Consider the following 18610-nt stretch of genomic DNA (forward strand, 5'->3'; position numbering starts at 1 on the left):
TCACTAAACTAGGTATAAATTCCTACATCACAAGATGGGTTGCCAATTGGCTCACTGACAGAACCCACATTGTAAAAGTTGCATACTCCAAATCTGACTTCAAACCAGTGACAAGTGGAGTACCACAGGATTCAGACCTGGAACATCTCCTGTTTGGTATCTATTTCTCTGAAGTACAAGCTAACACAGAAGGCCTTTGGATAACAAAGTTCGCAGATGACTGCAATCTACGAGCCATAGTTGAGTCCCCAAATGATGTGGACATCCTACAGAAGGGCCTCACTGAGACAGATGCCTGGGGTCAGAGCCATGGCCTCAAGCTCAATGCCAAAAAGTGCATTGTCATTCCCTTTGGTAAAAACTCTGTACCCATGAACTACCACATAGGCAGCAGTCTACTTAATGGCGAATGTGATAGAGACCTTGGGACCCAGGTGGACATTAGTCTCTTCTTTGATAATCACATCGTCACAGCAGTCAGGAAATCCTTCTATGTGGCACACCTCATCACAAAAGGATTCTCATCCAGGAAAAAAGAGGTAATTGTTCCCCTCTACTCAACACTCATTAGACCCATTATAGAGTACAATGCCCCTTTTGGAATGTACCTCACAAGACATCTGCAGCAGCTGGAAAGGCCACAAAAGTACCTCACAAACAGGATTACTGGCCTCAAACAGGTGCCCTGTACTGACCATCTAAAAAAATTCCAGCTTTACTCCATAGCATATTGTCTACTCTGAGGTGATCTCTGCCTAACATATAAAGCTATATCAAACCCAGAGCTGTTGGGCATGCTACACCTAAAGAAATCCCAATCCCTCTGAGCTACACGCTCTAGGGACCTAAACCTTGTCACCACAATAAACAGGACATGCTGGTGGGATAGATTCCTGTCCCAGAGACTTCCCATACTCTGGAACAAGCTACCCATCTATGTCAAGCAAAGTTCCTCATTAGCACTCTTCAAGAAAAATCTTGATGAGTGGATGAGAAATAGGAAATACACCCCAGGGATCACTTCTGTGGCACTGCTCGACAGGGGCACAGGAAAATAACTTTCTTGGGTGTCATAAGCCAGGAAACCTTGTTGGCTAGGCTTACTTAGGCCCTTGGGCCAATAGCCTAGTACCTACCTATGAACCTATGAACCATGGGAGTAGAGACAAGGAAATTTTATCCCTGGAATAAAATTGTGTCAACTGCTGCATTTGCAAGGTATGTCCTGAACCTTGACTGTAAATAGTGGTGGATTTATACAAAAAGTTCCTTAACATGTGACAGCAGACACTTATATTATATGTTTCCATTACTGAGTTATTTTGTCTTATTCTTGCCATTGTAATTGCAATTTGTGCATGATGTGCCACATAGCTCATACAGTAGAAATGGGGAATAAATAAATTTCAGGTTTAGCTGTGTTTATCTGGTTTGCATGAAGCATGGTGGATCACCTACAAAGCAGACAGCCCAAAATAGAAACTGGATACATTCAATGAATGTCCTTGGCCATTGTGAAAAACTGGCCTGGAGTACAGATGGTACTGGATTCTAATACAGAGTGTATGACCTTTGTTTTACTGCTGTGACATTGCAGTTTACAGCAATTAAGTGCAACATAGACAACTGTTTCCTCAACATTCTTCTGTCAACAGGTATAATTGTAGGACTGCCATACACATGGTCCTGGGGTCGAATACAGCATATCCCATAGAGTATTACTTTTACAGATAGAGCCTATACATGCAGTGGCTTGCCACTCTTGCATTCTGCTTGTCAGGCCTTAGCAGTGCAGCTCACATTTGTGCACTGCTTACCTAAATTCAAACAGGTGCAACTCACATGGGTGTATACTTTGTTAACCATCGTGCAAATCTGCTGCACACTGTGCTATGGAACTGTATATATGATGCTTTCTTATTGGTGTTTATTGTTCATTTCCTTTGTATGACATAAAACTACATGTAGAAACATTGCAAACTAAGGGCACAATCTAACTATACATCATTTATTTAGAATACATCTATGTGTTGACTGCCCCCCACCAAGCAGTAGAGCCCTGGGGTCTCAGTATTTTTTCCATACATGTATAAACCTGTAATATATAATAGTGTGTGCTCCCTCATGGACAGGGTCAGTTGGTACTGCTCACAACCTTGATCTGCTAAACTCAAACATCCAACTATGATCAATAAGGGTACTTGAGTTTTTACACAGCTAGGCGTCTACACACCCTAGTGCTGTACGCTACTGGCATCACAAGAACCTATGACTCTATGTGTCTATGCAGTCCTCCCAATATGTTGTCCCCCACATGGTCTGCTTATATCATCTCCTATAAGTTCAACTGCTGTCTTGTAGAAATCAGACTTGTGCCGCAGTGCTTGTGTAAAATACCGAGTTCTGTAGCCTGTGTACTTAGATCGTAGGGGTTCTGTTCTCCCTGCAGTCAACAGTGTATGTGTGCTCGTGCATGCTCGCATGCGCACGCGCGTGTGTATGTGTGTGTGTGTGTTTAGCCAGAAGAGCAAGTGTGCATCCTGCAGTTACTGCCCAAATCCATAAAGTGACAGTATTTTGATATTTGCACCTGCCTACAGATCCATTTCAGTCAAGCCTCTCAACGTCTTCTCTCTAACATGCAAGTACTGCTGATGTAATCTACTATAAGTTGATCTGCAGCCATGAAAAATCAGACTTGTGCTGTTGCACATGCATAATGTACTGAGTTCTGTAGTCTGTGCCCTTAGATATGTAGGGTCTCTGTTCTCACTGGTCAACTTGGCGTGTGTGTGTGTGTGTGTGTGTGTGTGTGTGTGTGTGTGTGTGTGTGTGTGTGAGCTGTTACTTGACATTGCAGAGCACATTTTACACCAGCATGTGGGGCACTGTTATTATCATATGCTCATCAGACAATGCTAATGTCATCTCCTATATCAGATTATTGCATATGCAGTCATCCCACCAGGTCATGTTCGGACACTGGTCTGCAGGCCAGGCAGATGTCAACTCATCCGATACCAGACAGAGTACAGTGACGTGTCTTTTAATCTATACACATACATCATGGCATGGTTTCTAGGCCCTGTGTTATCTAAATGAGAAAGCCCTATGGTCTGTCCAGCTGCTGCATGTATCTTGTGAGGTACATGCAAAATAGAGCATTTACTGTATTACTGTTTTGATGAGATTTGACTACAGTGCTATCATGTAATCCTGAGATCTGAATGTGATGTCCTGACTTATGATGTGCACCACACGTTTGTACTGTAAGGTCATTATAGAGAAACATTAGAAAGTAATTAGTCACATTGCAGTTTCTGATTTCACAACCCTTACAAGAGAATACACTAAAAATTAGCGAAATGATGATGCTATCCACTGTATAACTTGGCAAGACAAATATAATTCAGAGGTACAACTATTAGTTCAACAACAGAAAAGTACTAATGCAGCTATGCACCTTGTGCATCAGAGACAAAGCTTATGTATCCCTGAATCCAAAAGAGAGACAACATGGATATGACACAGTTATCATCACTTGCACAGGGTGTTGTTGTGGGGGGGCAGGAGCCCTAGGTTAACACAAAAGGTTGGTGAGAGTGTCTGTGAGTAAGCACTGGAAGCAAGCAGGCTGAACCATGAAACTGTTGTTTGTGTGTCTCTAGGGCTCCTCCATGTGAAAGTAGTGTGCAGTAGTCTGCATGGACATGGCCAAGCTCAGAACTAGCTCTACGTCTTTGTATGCCAGACAGGTGTGGGTCATGCATGGTAGAGTTGGTAGTTCATTGTTGTTGCCCCCGACTAAAAGAACTGGCTCTGTCAGAAGTTGCACTGGCACCTCCATGCCCAAGGTCAGATGCAGTGCTGCTATCTGAATGTGACTGCTGCCTACTGGACATTCTCCCTTCATGGGAATGCCCAGAACCACAACCCCATGGCATGCAACATCTGGGTGTGTGCAGCACACTCACTGACAGACCAGTGGAAGTACTGCCATTCAGGGAGTGTGATCGGCCATGGCTACATTGGCTATCAGTAGTTGTTGTGGCTGACATATGCCATTCCCCTCCAAGCAGATGTTGTGACTGACCTATACCCATGATGATGCCATTCCCCTCCCAGCAGATGTTCCATCACAGGCACTGCTTGTTCCATGACAGACATCACTCGGTCCATCACAGACACCCCTGAGTCCAACATGTCATTTATCCAAATCCAGTGAATCGGCAACATGGTGGAGGTAGTCACGCATGTCAGCCTGCCACATCTATATCCATGAGCATTTGTCTGTAGCACCTTTCTGAACATGCCTGTGCTTCCATGATGTCCCCAAACATACATTGAGTGACACAGTGCTTCCATGATGTCCCTAAACATACATTGAGTGACACAGGAAGAGACATAGTACTAATATATGAACCTATATATGAACCTATATGCACCAGGCAGAGGAGGGACAGCATGCCCCCTCCAAGCACCCCTATCAACCCTTCTGCATGAAACCTTGCTTACACTGTGGCTACAGCCAGGCACTGAAGCCACAGTAGCCACACTTTCTTGATCAATTTTCTCATCCTCCACCTGTCCAATATCTGTGGGCTTGGTGGACTGGGCAGGCATAGGCTACTGGCTGTGTCCGGGGAAAAGGAAGGGGGAGACTGGATGTTAAACTCTGTGTTAGATTCAACCTCTGCACCACCTGGCTGTGCCTCAATTTGGCTACCATCATCATCAGTATCTGCTGAGACAATGATATCAGCTGTCACAGGACCCACAGTGCCACTGTCATGATCACCTGTGATAAAAAGGAAGAAACACAGGAATACACTAATACCTGCACTACTATGGTGCAATATATGCTAAACAACTAACAGTGCAGCCACTATTACAGACAGTACAGCAATGCACACAACATGCCTAAAATGACACATTATGATATTTCTTTAAATTGATCTGTGGTATTGACATAAATTTATTTGGCTTACCATCTGCAGGAGACATATCTTGTTGGATTCCTGATGGTCTTGAAAGAAGTTAAGCAAGAGGTAAAGGCAACATCATCACATTTAACAGTAAGACTGGGGGGTAATACATGTACTCCTCTATATCTGCATTGACTCTACTTTCAAGAAGAATGTGGCTGAGAACTCCAAACTAAGCTTATAACTGTAGCAATCTTCAACCCCCTCCCAAAAAAAAAGATGTGACACAGAAGTAAAATTTATGTCAATTGTTTTACTATACAACAATATTCAACTGGTCATATAACAAAGCCTACCTGGAAGCTCTTCTTGGTACTCAGAAAGAGTGGTGCCCACATCAAGCACATACTGTGGTCCACTCTGTTGTGAGCTCTCATGTTGGAGGATATTTGCCAGGAACTCTTCATTGGGGGTAAGAGGTGTTTCTGTAGCAGGCCCTCCCCCTGTTTACTCTTTGGTCTTGGGCAACTGCAGCTGCATGCCTGCTTGCAGTGATAATCATGTCAGTGGCCCTGTCACACCTGTTCATAGGTTTCATTGTGGCTGCCCACAGAATTTATGTTGTCAGAAATCTGCTGCCATAATTGCAGCCTGGGTGCCATATTGGGCCTACCCCTTCCCAGCAGAAATGTAACATATTGGTGGATATCATCAAGAATTATGTTGTTCTCCACCTCACTGACATTGTCTGTGTCCTAAATGACAACAGAATGATAATACATGTAAGTATCACATACCTATAAAGTAACTGTTTCCAGAAAAATCAGTAAAGGTAGCCAGTCAGTATTACCCATTGGAAAAACATAAAACAGTCTACAGATGTGAAATACTAAAAACAGGCAGGATGCAATAAATGAGAGTAGCAACAGCAACATATCCTTGCTTTGGCCATAGGAGTAACTCAACTGTACGCCCCCCCCAAAAGAACAGTCCAGTCTAGTTTGTGACATAAGAGAATACAGTAACTCTTCTTTGCTCCCCTACCCACAAAAGAACAGATAAATGAACCCTTGTGCTAATAAAATATCTTTCTAATGCTAAAATTACTTTCAAGGGACCTGTTCCTGAAACATTTTTACAAATATATTACCCAGCATACTATTTTCATGTATTATCAATCATGTGTATCTCTGAAATGACTTGCCAAAAAAGGTTATGCCATCAGTACACTTGTAACTAATGCATTCAGATAAAGGTGTAAAAGCCATTGCTTCTCATTATTTATAAATATATTCCAGCATATGCATTATGTATGTAACAAAATGGGAGCATACCTGCTGGAATTAGTCATTTTGTGAAGAAATACACTTCTGTGAAGTCCTGCAAGCATGTAGCAAGTGTCCTCACCATCAGTTTGGCTAACTACACATTTACCTTTTTGTAATGGAGTAGATTATTGATGGATTGCATCTGTCTTAGCCTGTGTTTTAGAGATGCTAATTGCAGTATAAGCAGCTGAACTGCATTCTAATCAACCAATCTGGTGAAACAACAAGTTATAAAACATCCATGTAGACTCCATTCTGTTTTTTCCTGTTGATTTCAAAAGTAGTGGAGTACAAACACAGAAAGTCTACACAGACACAATGTTAAGAGCTGCTGCTGATTTAATCCATTGTATGTGCTAGAGGCTGCAGGCATTACTGCTGTAGCTGCTGCCAACAGGCCTAGACTGAGGCAGAGAAGAGTTTTTAGGCCACATCGAACTTATCACCACATACACCACATGGAAATTGTAGAGTACAGGGTGGACAGGCACACTCTACAGGAACTTTTTGAACTCTGCCAGCCTCAACTCAGAGCCAGAGCCTTTACCTGCCCATGTTCATAGGTTCATAGGTTGGTACTAGGCTATCAGCCCGAGGGCCTATACAAGCCTAGCCATAACAATTCCCTGGCTATTTTTTCCCACACTATTTACTTCCTGGACCCCTGTCGAGCAGGGAGACTGATGTGATCCCCGGGGTGAATTTCCTTTCTCCCATCCAATCATCAAGGTTTCCTTTGAAGAGGTCCAAAGAGGCACTCTGCTTGACATGTATGGGCAATCTATTCCAGAGTCTGGGGAATCTCTGGGTCAGGAACCTATCCCTCCAGCATGTTTTTTTATTGTGGTGACAAGGTTTAGATTCCTGGAGTGTGTGGCTCTGAGGGATTTGAATTTCTTTAAGTGTAGCATGTCCAACAGCTCTGGGTTTGACATGGCCTTGTATGTTAAGCAGAGATCGCCTCTGAGTAGACGATATGCAACAGAGTATAGCTGGAGTTTTTTAAGGCGGTCAGCGAAGGGCATCTGATTTAGGCCTGTGATTCTTTTAGTGAGGCATTTCTGCGGCCTTTCCAGTTGTTGCAGATGTCTTGAAAGGTACATATTGAGTGTATTGGCTGTGTACTGCATGCATCACATTCAACCCTGAACTAACACTGTGGTGACTGCTGCATTTAAAAGATAAGTCCTGAACATGTACTGTATTGTATAATAATATGACATGTCCTTGTATTTCATCACTTGGTACAGTAAGCAAGTAAAAGGTGGCAGATTTGTATGGAAGGTAAGACAGAGCTATATATTTGCAAGGAATAATCATAACAGCTTATGTGATCACTAAGTGCACTACATCCAAATATATTAAATATAATAAATGTACAAATACCAGGTTATGCCTTGAAATCAGTGTACATTTAGTTGCACAAGATAGATAAGGCAACCATCCTGTTTTCTGAAGGTGCATTGAAGTGAGATTTGAGACCCAGACCGCTGTAGACGTATCTCATGTTACTAACATTTCCTAATGTCTGTGTCATAGATTGATTTTCCTCATTTCAACTATTTCTCAGTTTTTTTTTTTTATATTTTGAGGCCACTGCACGATGTGCTGCTTATCACAAATGTGTTTGGCTATGCTCATCTGGTTTGCATGTAGAGTGACATTGCACAAACTGGTTGAATGGACCACCCAGGTAGCAGACAGGACCCAGCCAGCCACAAACATAAACTGGATGCATTCAATTAATACTGTTGGCCATCATGCAAACACATAGCCTGACAGTGTGCACCCTAGAGCACCATGTTTGCACAATGGTAAGCAATGCACAACACTTTCAAATGTTGCAAAACCAAAAAGTGCACACTCTTAGTAAGCACAATACCTACAATTGGTGGGAAACCATGATTCTACATTGGTCTTGATCTGTGGTAGGCATGACAGACATTCATCGAGAGGTTTTGAGATTCCATGCTCAAAGATGGGGTGTACATGCGTCCAATGTGTTTTTTGGACTCCCAGTAAATGAACATGGGCCCAGGTTTTTGCAGAGGGGACTGCAGTGGCTCAGATTACAAGTCAGAGACATGGAATATTCTTGCCCTGGCTTTGAGCAGTACTACCGGTATTCCCCTGCACTGTTGAATAATGTAAGAATCACTACTGAGACCTCCATATAAGGAAGAGGGACACCCACAAATGTTAGCTCAAGGAACATAGGATGGAGGCACCTCACAGATATTTAAGTATCACTTAGAGAGACTACTTGTAAGAGTTAATAGCTAGATATAGTCAGGATTGGTATTCATACTGATGTTCTGTTCTCTTTTTTCCACAGTTGACACAGACCGAGAACTGAATGTGTAAACCTATGCTGCTAAATTGGCACGGATGCAAGAAGCATCTAGCACGCATGCATCTGAAACGTATTATTATTTTAGCATTAAAAGTAAAGACACCTTTATTGGTTTATTATACAGTTGTATCAAATTGTCCGTGCATCTCTCAACTGTAACAGCAACGCATATATGCATTAGTCTGTAGGCCACAACAACAGTTCAGTATTATAGAGTAGTCAGAGGTTGAGGGTTCAAAAACTGCACTTCCCAAATATACAATACTGTTAAGCTTTCATCGATATTGCAATGTAACATCAGAGCGATAAAGCAATGGCACCAGTGGCCTGCTGTAAACTGTAATCAGTATAATTGGAACACACAAATGTGCAATATCTGCACACATCAAGCATTTCTTGCTGCATTCTGTAGTATAGTGTGCACCTGTTATGAGCTGGGTAGTCTTAACAGTAACAAAGTTAATTGTTAGGAGTTGTGGGTGCACTCCTATGCTGGACAGAGTGCCTGCTATCCATTCTGGTTCATAATACCTGAAGGACATGGAGATGGGCACTGCAGCCTGAGGTGCAGTGAGGTGACAGTGATGACAGTTCACTGAGTAAGGACTAGATTCTCACTACCACCCAGATTGACTTACATGAGACCTTGATTTTCCAACCATGGTGTACACCCAGCTGTTGTGTCCTTCACCATCCCTGTGTCTTGAGTTGTATGTCCTGTATGTCTGCCATTGCTTCCTCACCTATCCAATTTACCTGAAGCAGACATACCTATGTCACTTCTCCAACATTCCTTTCTCTGCACAAAAAAGGGCACCTGTCCCCAAATTATTTGTTCCCATACATAGATCTCCATTTTGCACACGCCTTCTTGACACCCTTGATTCAGTCCAGTTAGCTGTACAATGTGATTGTGTTGTGGTCACACCTCAATTTGAAGGTGAGAGTCCAAATTCAGTTAATATTCTGCATATATGATCATGTTTTACTGTTGAAGAAATGAATAGCTATGGTTCTTTTCTACATATCTCCTGCACATTCCTGGCTTCCTTTCACATTGTTTTTCCCCCCACTTGCTCTCCATTTCACCACTTTCTTGTCTTCTCCATTTTGTTTTCTTTAAAGCATAACTGTGCAATGGTGTGCATCAAGCACCAAAGCGAAGCAATGGTGAACAGCAGCAATATATGTAAATGTATTTAAAAGTATCTTACACACTTGTAAAATGACTCCTTACACCCGTATTTGAACCCAGTAACATCTGCCTCCAACAACAAGACATTAACACATGCTGCCACAGAGTCAGTTAAGTAGCAGCTGTATTTTATACAATCAATAATAACTGTCACAGTTTACCAAGGATTTCTCTTTGTACTCTCCCGTGCTTGCTCCACATATCATCAATGTTGTATCTTCCTCATTAATTGTGCATGAAGCATCATTGCACGATCCCCAGTAATGTTTTATGAAGCTGTATTGCATGATAGCCATTTAGTTTTATAAAACATTAGTCTGTGATGGCGCGCATCATGCATCATCGCTAAGCAGCTCTAATACAACAGTAGTTCAATGTATTAGTTACAGCTGTATTCGGAACCAGTACCATCTAGCCCCAAAAAGGAATGCGTCACTGCATTAAGTCATTTAATACCTGCAGCCAGAGAGTCAGTTAAGTAGTAGCTGGATGCAACAGCAATTGTCTGCCATTTGCTATTCAGTCTTTAAAATACACCTGCCACTCAACTGAGTCTGTAACACCATCTGTTAATGCATCAATCCATTAATTTTTGGGGTCAGATGGTACTGGGTTCAAATCCAGGTGTATGTAACAGTTTCAAATGCATGTTCATGCACTCAGCGGAGTAATATTAGAGTAAACTCTCATCTTGCTATAATCACATTGCCAGATTTGCGACTGGTATGCCCTATAGAACTCACCACTGCACTAACCTAAAAAACCTAGGCTGGATAGAACTACCTAACTTTCTCCAGATGAACCAACTCATAGAAGCTTTTAAAATTCTCAAACAACCTGATAACACTCCTGCACTGAAAAATTTAATTCTTCCCTATTCCAATCTAAGCTGTCTTCGCTCATCAAATAGGCAACTTGTCCAAACAATCAAATCCCATAACTCAGGGGGTGACTCTCTGTTTGCCAATGTCATTGGAAAAATATGGAACTCCCTCCCCTGTAACCTTACGCTTACTACCTCCCTGGTCCAATTCAAAAAGAAACTAAAACTCCATTTTAAGTCACATTGGCTTTGCCAGTGCTCTAACCCAGATTAGCTCTCCTCATTTAACCTAGATCTCTTTCTCCCCATACTTATCCAAGTTTAACAACTTAACTTTTATCTTCAAAAGACGGAACACAATTTTTCCTTGTCCAATCTCTAACCATATCTGTAACCCCTAAACCTCTGTTAAAAAGACAACCTAAGGTATGAACCTATAACCTTAAACCAGACCATTGTATAGTACTCAAGCTCAAAGGCTGCTATTGTCCTTTAACCTAACATGCTTTATAATATTGTATAGGGACCATTGTATTTTTTTTTTTTTTTTGGATAGCTATTGCTAGATTGTTTTTGTTATGATATATACTGTATATCTTTCTCCTTAACTGGACTACTAAATGTAATAATATGTAATATTGAACATGTATGTAACATTCTGACATTGTGGAGCTTTTCTCCCCGGGCCTCCGCTGAAAATGGACATGTATCCAGTCGGACTATCCCGGTCAACAAATGTAAAATAAATAAATAAAATAAATAAAATATGCACGTTTTTGGCCTAGATTGTGTGGGTTTACAATGCAGTTACATATAACAGTTAGAACTGCTTTTTGCCATAGCTGCACATTAGTGCATGATGTGCACCATTGTGCAATTATTCTTCAAAGAAAAGAAATGGGAAAGATAGGAAAGTGGTGAAATGAGGAGCAAGCAGGGAGAAGAACAAAGAGAAAGGAAGGCAGGAATGTGCAGGAGAGATGAAGAAAAGAAGCATAACTATCCATTTCTTCAACAGTAAAACATGTCCTGATGTGCAGAATATTAGCTGAATTTCCAGTGTCAACCCCAGAGAGAGGGGTGACTACAAGACAATCATGTTGTATAGCCAATTGGACTGAATCAAGTATGTCAAGATGATGTGTGTGAGATGGAAAGCTGTGCAATGGATGACATAATATTTGGGACCGGTGCCTGTTTTTTTGAGAGTGTAGAATGTTGGGGAAGGGATGTAGGCCTGTCTGGGTCAGACAGGTTGAGTAGATGAGAAAACAATTGCAGACAGCAGGACATACAAGACAAGACACAGGAACAGTGAAGGACACAAAAGGCAGGTGAACACCATGGTTGGGGTGAGGGTGAGGACATTGCAAACTCATGGACGTCAAGCTGGGTGACACTGAGAATTAAGTCATCACCCACTGGACCGTAATCACTGTCTCCTCACTGTGTTAATGGCAGCAGTACCTGACATCTGTGTCTCCTTGTGTTATTCAGTGCAATGATGGAGAGCAGTGTCTCCGTCTGGTGTAGGCATGCACCTAATGTGTGACGCACAATCCTATGCACCATTCCTGGCAGTTCATCTTGGGTGATAAAGTCACCACCTCTGCCACTGCTCCCAGAGGTTACCACTGGCCTATCTTGTGGGGCAAAGCTACCTGAGGGGCCAGGTAGTGCAGAGGCAGCAGAGGGGGTGCTGCCAGGTCACGCACTAGACGTGCTGGGCAGTGGTGCTGTAGCTGGTGGAGTGGGGGCAGAAGGATCCTGTGGGGCAGTCCTACCCTGCTGTGTGGTGGGGAAAAAATAAATAAAAAGAAGAAAAGAGAGAGCAAGAAGATAAGGGTTGGAGTGAGAGAAAAAAAGAGAGAGCATCAGTAACTTCATATGTGACATACAACGCATTGATACAATTATTTGACTCTATTCTGTTACCTTTACTTTTAGCACTACAAACCCCTAACAAATTTCTTTATTACTTTTAAGACTACCCAGTTCATAGCAGAGGCACACTGTATTACAGATTTAAGTCAGCAATCCTTGATGTGTGTATATATCACATATGTGTGTGTTCCACTTATAACTGATTAAGGTTTACAGGAAGCCATTTGTGCCACTAGTATAGACGCCTGAGGTTACTTTGCAATAATGATGAAAACATGACCGTACTGTATATTTGGAAAGTGTGGTTTTTGAACACACAACTGCTAACTACTCTCTAATACTGTACTGTTATTTTGTCCTACAGACTACTGAATGCATAATTTCCCTTTATGGTTTAGAGATGCATGCTCAATGTTCTTTGAGAATATGGAACTGTTGCTTTGTGCTACAGACTAAGGCATGCATACTTTCTTTTACAGTTGAGATATGCATGCTTACTTTGATACAACAGTATTAACTACCAACTAAACCATTCTTAACTTTTAATACTACAATAACAGTACTGTTCTGATGGATACATGCACACATGCTTCTCGCATCCTTGACAAATGCGTGGCATAGGACATTACATACGATGCTCGCTCTGTGGCAGCTGTGGAAAAAACAGAACAGAACAAAATACCATTATGAATACCATTATTGCCTATGTACATCTTTAAAATCTTACAATTAGTCACTGTAATTGATACTTCACATCTGTGGGGTGTCCCCCATACTAAATGCCCCAATCCAATTGTCAAAGGTATTCTGCTTCCTCCTCCGGAGGTCATCAAAATGATGCTGGCATTGCTCACCAGTGCAGGAGATACCTGTAGCACTGGTCAAAGCCCTGGCAATGCTATTCTAGGCTTCAGACTTGTATTCTAGCCTGAATATTCCTGCTGCAGTAACCAGGGCCCATGCTCCTTAACTAGAAGTCCAATAAAGACTTTGGAATCCTGAGCACTCACTTCTGTGCTTGGAAGCGCATTTCGTCACCATAAACACCAAGCCTGTCTATCATAGCTCAAGCCCAATGTAGAATGAGTGTTTCCAGGCAATTGCGTTTGTTATCCTGATGTTTTCCCACCAATTGCATGTATCACTCTTACAGACAGTGTGCACTTTTTGGTTTTGCAAAATTTGAAAAGGTTGTGCATTGCTTAGCATCACACAAATATAGAAGTCGAGGGTGTGCACTGCCAGGCAATGTGTTTGTGCAAAGGTAAGTAATGCATAAGAGTGGTAAGCAATGCAATTTCAAGGTTATTTGGTATAGGGCACTTGTGTAAATGTAACAGTCAAACAAACCAGATGAGCACAGCCAAACACCATTGTGCTAAGTGGTGCATCATACAAACATTGGTCACAAAAAAAAAAAAATGGAGATATAGTTTAAATGAGGAAAAACAATCTATGGCAGTGCTCCAAACAAATTTTGATGAAGAAAACTCAAGTAAGGACAAAGCAATTGCCATGCTGTCCTATCATCTGCTTTCATGGCCATCAACCTTACACAAAAATGCTGTCCACATCATACCTCCCAACTGTCCAGATTTTTGCAATACTGTATGTCCAGATGCTTACATCATATTTTTAGGCTGTTGCTTGTAAAATTTGTGGTGTTCTGGAAAATCACTGAAGACTGAAATCAATGCACACTCACACACAATCAGTGCACACTCCAAAGCTAGTTATGAAAATAAAATTGCCAAAGATTCTAAAGACAACCACAAGGCATTCTATAGTTATGTCAAGAATCTAAATGGAAATACTCAGATCTGCTCTGAGCTACAACAGAATGGCACTAAATATACTGATCCCAAGGATATTGCCAATACCCTAGCAGATTGATTCAGTGTCAGTTTCACCCCCCTCTTACCCCCTAAAGGGCCCATCTCAATACCAAAAGATTACCAAATTCCGGTAATCATGGTCACACAGGTAAAAAACGCACTCTTTAAAGCTAAGAATACAGCATCCATGGGACCAGACAACATCCTCGGCTGTGTATTACATGAACTGGCACCTCACCTAGTATCATGTTTAATCATAGCCTCATCTCAGGCTTCGTACCCAATGAATGGTGCACAGCTACAGTTATCCCACTTCACAAAGGATGGGTCCACCTTGGACCCCTGGGAATTATCGTCCCATCAGCCTAATGAGCCTGATCTGCAAAGCCATGGAATGCATTATCATGGAGCTTATAAACAAAGACATTGGCAACCTTCAAGCAATGGATCCCACCCAGTTTATTTTTGTGAAGGTCCGATCTAGTCTCCTCAACCTAATTGACTTCTTCGAATCAGTCTCCAGAGCCATGAATGAGGGTATAACAGTCCACTCAGCCTATCTGGACCTCACTAAGAACTTTGAAACCATCCCCCACTCTGGATTCATAGATAAACTTACTAAGCTGGGCATTAATCCCTATGTCACTCAATGGGTCACAAACTGGCTTACTGACAGAACCCACACTGTAAAAGTAGCCGACTCCAAATCCAGCTCCAGACAAGTGACAAGTGGAGTAACTCAGGGTTTAGTCCTGGGACCGCTCCTGTTTGGCATCTACTTCTCCGAAGTATAGGCCAACACAAAGGGACTCTGGCTAGCAAAGTTCGCAGATGACTGCAAACTGGGAGCCATTATCGAATCCCCAAATGATGTGGATATCCTACAAAAGGGCCTTACGGAGACAGATGCTTAGTGCCAGAGCCATGGGTTCAAGCTCAGTGCCAAGAAATGTATAGTTATTCCCTTTGGGAAAAACCATGTGCCCATGAATTACCACATAAGTGGCAGTACACTAAACACTGAAAGTGTGATAAGGGACTTAGGTACACTGGTGGACAGTGGTCTCACCTTCGATAACCACATCGCCACAAGAGTCAGGAAATCCTTCTATGTGTCACATCTCATTACTAAGGGCTTTTTATCCAGGAAAAAGGAGGTCATTGTCCCACTATACTCATTCCTCATTAGACCCATTATAGAGTACAACACTGCATTTGGTATTTACCTCACAAGACATCTGCAACAGTTGGAAAGGCCGCAGAAAGACCTCACTAAAAGAATCACAGTACTAAAACAGATGTCCTATGCTGACTGTCTAAAAAAACTCCAGCTATACTCTGTCACATATTGTCTACTCAGAAGTGATCTCTGCTTAACATACAAGGCCATGTCAAACCCAGAGCTGTTGGACATGCTACACTTAAAGACATCCCAATCCCTCAGAGCCATGCGCTCCATGGATCTAAACCTGGTCATCACGATGAACAAAACATGCTGGATGGATAGGTTCCTGTCCCAGAGACTCCCCATTCTCTGGAATAGACTGCCCATGCATGTCAAGCAGAGCACCTCTTTGGCCCTCTTCAAAAGGAACCTTGACGACTGGATGGGAGATAGAAAATTCACCCCAGGGATCACATCAGTCACTCTGCTAGACAGGGGACCAGGGAAGTAAAATTCCCTGGCAAAAATAGCCAGGGAACTGTTATGGCTGGGCTTGTATAGGCCCTAGGGCTGATAGCCTAGTACCAACTATGAACCTATGAAGCTATGAATACATATGACATACATTTGAGTTTTGTACATCACATCCTTCAGAAAATGCATGCAAATGCAAGTCCTATTATTCTAAGTTTATAAGATCAATATTGAAAACCGGTTCCTATTTTTGCCCCCCCCCCCCCATTATTTTAGGACCTTTCTCCCTTTTGAACTAAAAGGTTGAGAGGTATGATCTGTGTTCATATTAGAGGCTTCACAGCCAGAAAAACTGGTGCAAGCTGGAAAACCTTCCTTACACTCGCTGTGCATCATTAACATGCAAAGCATGATGCAGCCCAATTTACAACATCGATATGCAAAAACATTCCATGTAGGCTCTGTGCAGAACCTACATGGAGTTTATTGAATCCTGGAGATAGTGTTGTTATGTCAGGATCTTTTCTGTTCAGACCTGGTTTGACAATGGAACCTCCCACATTAACATTGCCAATTATTAAATATAATAAATTAATAAACCATTTTATGCACTGAGGTCACACCAGAAAATTAATGATTGTGCCTGGTAGGTTTACCTGGATAATAAATGTATACAATAAATAGAAATAAGCATCTTAGTCTGTATTGTCAAAACACATAACTGTAAGAGTGAATTAATACAGATTACTATATCTGCAGTATACATGGACTTCTAGTTTAAAGCTTTCCATATAGACTGCAATCTCTAGTCATGATAGCACATACAATATAGTCTATACTGAACATGTATCTGCTTTCAGTGCAAAAAAACTGTCATAACATTTTACCCTTTATGAAAACAATGTTTAATCATGCTCCTATTTCCTGGCTACAAACCCCATGCATTTCACCTTACCATCACAACAGTTAAGAGGGATTTGTCATACCTTTATAAGGTATGTGTTTAACCCAGGTCTACTACACATGATCGAAATTTCCTGTGACTGAAATTCATTTGACTGAGACCATAACATCAAAAATTCAAAATACTGAAAACTCACTTGACTGAAACTCATAAGACTGAAACCTTACAATGCTAAATTTCAACATACTAAATTGTAAACTATAGACATGTACACTTACAACACCAATGACTAACCCTTTCCAGAACTTAAAAACTACTTATGTACCCTCTTAACAGAAACGGGATGATATAAATCCAAACTGGAGGGGGGCTATGCCCCCCACATTCTCCAAACTATATATACTAACTCCATGATCACACTACAGTGGGGAAAAGGGCATATACGTTTTACTTACCTTACAGTAGTCTACACGCTGCTATGTTGAAATTTAGCATTTCAGTCTTATGAGTTTCAGTCAAGTGAGTTTTCAGAATTTAGAATTTTCGATGTTACGGTCTCAGTCAAATGAATTTCAGTCAAATTTTGATCATGTGTAGTAGAGCCATTTAGCCCGGGTGTTATGCCAGGGTCAAATGGCTTTGAGACCACATAAACTCACGTAATCAAAAGATGCACCACTTTATGATCCCAGTTGCCCCACAGCCATGTACAGTGCATTTTCATTAGCTGCAGTAAATAAAGTCGAGAAGGTAATATTCTACTCAAGGGCATTTGAGACAGACTTAAGCAAGAAATACTTTTTTTTTTTTTTTTCAAGTCATTTATCTAATTAAATATCTCCTGTTGCCAGCCAGGACTGGTGCTCATCTTCCTATGAGGCTGATCAATTCTGGGATGCATGTTGTGGTTCTTATTTGTGAACAGTGTGAAGAAGTAAACACAGATGACACTATTCTGCAAAACGCACATGGTTGTGTGCTCATCTGGCATACTGAAGATATCAATCCACTTTCTCAGATTTTTCATGATAGCAGCTTGATACCAAAATGAAGGGCAGCTGAGAATAAAAACTAAAATTGTATTTTTGATAACTGTACATCTGAAAAGGACAGGTCAGAACCTTTGAAAATAGTTTCTACCTTGTGAAAATGCCAGAGTTTATTTCCTTTGTGAAAATGCCAAAGTTTATTTCCTGTTGCAGTTTCCTAAAACAAACACATTGGTAAGAAACTAATCTTAAATGTTCCTGCGGACATTACCACTAAACCAGTACTCCAAATAGTAGTCACTCTGCTCTAAGTTAAAACAGTATGCCTTAATATAAAAAAAATAGGATACTAACCCAAGAAGTACTGTATCCAAAATTCATTCATAATAAAAACAAATCTACTAGGTTATCTTACAAATGAACTTGAAAAGTCATACAGTAGACCTGGAGGAAATTCTAGTGGTTTATCTTTAGTTGCCTCAAATATATTGGTTGGATAGATGAACCTAATAGATATGCATACTAGCAATATTTGTCCTGGTACCTTAAACTTATATTTCCATGTCTGTGACTGTCACAGCTTCTTACGCTGCACCACTGAACAGGTTATCCAAAGCAATCTATGGTAGCCCTAGTAAACATATCAACAAAATTTAAGAAAACTAGCATATGTTAATGCTGGCTGCTAAATTATGTTATAGTTATCAATTACCATATTCCCATCAGAGTCTACGT

The sequence above is a fragment of the Protopterus annectens genome, chromosome 11.part0 (assembly GCF_019279795.1).
Source record: "Protopterus annectens isolate FY-2018-M chromosome 11.part0, PAN1.0, whole genome shotgun sequence".
NCBI classification, from domain to species: Eukaryota; Metazoa; Chordata; order Ceratodontiformes; family Protopteridae; genus Protopterus; species Protopterus annectens.